This window comes from Saccopteryx leptura, chromosome 6 (genome assembly GCF_036850995.1).
Source record: "Saccopteryx leptura isolate mSacLep1 chromosome 6, mSacLep1_pri_phased_curated, whole genome shotgun sequence".
NCBI lineage: Eukaryota > Metazoa > Chordata > Mammalia > Chiroptera > Emballonuridae > Saccopteryx > Saccopteryx leptura.
In genome coordinates this window covers 108,163,598-108,166,045 of record NC_089508.1, presented here as the reverse complement: position 1 = coordinate 108,166,045, position 2,448 = coordinate 108,163,598, and the positions used below count along the sequence as shown (strand labels likewise).

Sequence of the window (2,448 nt, the reverse complement as noted above, 5' to 3'; positions counted from 1 at the left end):
TTGAATGTGGCTGTAGATCAAGCAAAGAGGGGTGTCCTGTCAGGTCTCCTCTTCAGTAGTAATCCTGAAAGAGCCACTGTGTAACCTCCAGGCTTCCTAGGACTGGTCTCATGGAGTATTGGAGTTTATAACAGGTCACTATCAACACTTTAATTTCTGGGATAAATTTTGAAATTTGTCCCTGCTGTTTACAGTTGGTATAAACCTCAACTGAACTGAGGTGCTCTTGCCTTAAACGGAGACTTTGACAATGTTAAGAAATATACAACTAGCAGAAGGCATTGTTTCCACTTTTCTCTAACCTGTCGCTTATTTACAGCCCACCAGCAAGCAGATCAAATGGATCAAAGATTGGCTATAGTTCTGAGAAAACTTAGAACTCAACTGTAATTCCAGAAAAGGACTGAGTGTGGCTCTTCTGCTGACTCAGCTGGTGAGCTTGCACTCAGCAGTGCCACGCTTTTCCGGCTGTTCTGTAGCAGAGTTCCTATGCTGTCAGCACTGCCGAGTTGGTGCACGTGTCTCTTGGGAGTGACACAGAAAAGAGGCTGGTATTACATTTTAAGTATTGACCCCAGAAATTAGAATAAAATATCCTCCCATGCAATGCTGAACCTCTTACTCAGAAAAGACCCATTTATGGAGCAGAGACTCTTTTAGAAAACCTGGCCTGTTTTTCCAAATAAATGATGTGTGCTTCACTTTCAACCGGAAGCACAGACAAGAATAACTGGGAGAGAATTCTGGAGTAAATAGGACACAAATATGTTGAAGTATTCAAATCAAACAACTTTGAAATGAACCGAGTGTTGAAGCACACAGGTCCAAATAGTCAAGATGCAGCCAATGATGGCTTCACATGGCTTTGAGGGTTCCACTTTGGATGCAGCAAGGGAGAAATTGTTCAGTTTTTCTCAGGGCTGGAAAACATGCTGAATAGTATAACACTGCTGGTGGACTTCCAGGGGAGGAGTATGGGGAGGCCCTTGTGCAGTTTGCTTCACAGTTAATAGCTGAAAAGGCTCTAAAGAAACATAGGAAAGAATAGGGCACAGGTATATTGACATCTTTAGGAACAGTTGAGCTGAAGTGAGAACTCACTATGAACCAACATGAAAGCTTATGGCTATGCTGCGGCCAGCTCCCTGTGACAGACCTGGGCCTGGCAGAGGGTATAGCAGTCAGGTGGTTACACTGGAGGTTATGGATGCCATGATGACCATAATAGCTATAATGATGGCTACGGTTTGGGGTCAGGTAGATTTGGAAGAAACCTTAATTATTGTCCTTCAGGAATATCTGACCACAGATGTGGGGACTGTGGCTCTACATTCTACAGCACAACAGGACACTGTGCATACAGGCAGAAATTGCCTTACAGAGCTACTGGGAATGACATTTATATATATTTCTCACCGCTCAACTCTGTGAAAGTACATGTTGAAATTGGTCCTAATGGCAGAGTAATTGGTGAAGCAGAGGTTGAGTTTGCAACTCATGAAGATGCTGTGGCAGCTATGTCAAAAAAAAAAAAAAAAAAAGAGGCAGCCTGACCTGTGGTGGCACAGTGGATAAAGCGTCTCCCTGGAATGCTGAGGTTCTTGGTTTGAAACCCTGTGCTTGCCTGGTCAAGGCACATATGGGGGTTGATGCTTTCTGCTCCTCCCCTCTTCTCTCTCTCTCCCACCCCCTCTAAAAATGAATAACTAAAATTTTAAAAAAAGAATGTTAAAAAAAACCCACAAAGCAAATATGCACCACAGCTATGTAGGACTCTTCTTGAATTCTACAGCAGGAACAGACAGTGGTGCTATTGATAGCCAAATAATGCGAGATATGGGCTTGTCAACCAGTCCAGTTTTGGTGGCCTAGCCAGCCAGCAGCTGCATGGTGGTGATGGAGAAGGCTAAAGGAGCCAGAGCAGCATGAGCAGATATGGCCAAGTATTACGGGAAAATTTCAGTGATTTTTAATCAAATGTTGCATAGGCAGCCAAGAAGCAGTGAACAGCAGCTACCTCAGTAGTGGAAGCAGTAGCATCTTTGGGAGTGCATGGAATGGGAGGGATGTCTAGCATGTTCAGTATGAGTGGTGGATGGGAATGTAGTTCATTCTTATCATTGATGCTTGGTCAATATTATTTTAAAGAAAAAACAATACTCAAGCTTAACTGTTTCCAATACCAGCTTGTGATTTATGCTTACTCTAACTGGAAATTAGGATTGCTTTAAAGACATATGTTTCACCATTCTTTTCTTCTTTTCCGAGGAGAGATAGAGACAGATTCCCACATGCATCCTGACCCAGATCCATCAGATAGCCCGATAACCGCCGTCTGGGGCCGATGTTCTGACCATCTGGGGACATGTTCACAGCTGAGCTATTTTTAGGTGGATGGAGGCTCCATGGAGCCATCCCCAGGGCACACAGTCAATGCACTTGAACCAA

General features: G+C 43.8%; 1 pseudogene; it reads left to right on the top strand.

Moving 5' to 3' along the window:
* Nucleotides 1-1,122: 1,122 nt before the first annotated feature.
* LOC136376209 (heterogeneous nuclear ribonucleoprotein H-like) lies at nt 1,123-1,988 on the top strand (annotated as a pseudogene).
* The last annotated feature ends 460 nt before the right edge of the window (nt 1,989-2,448 follow it).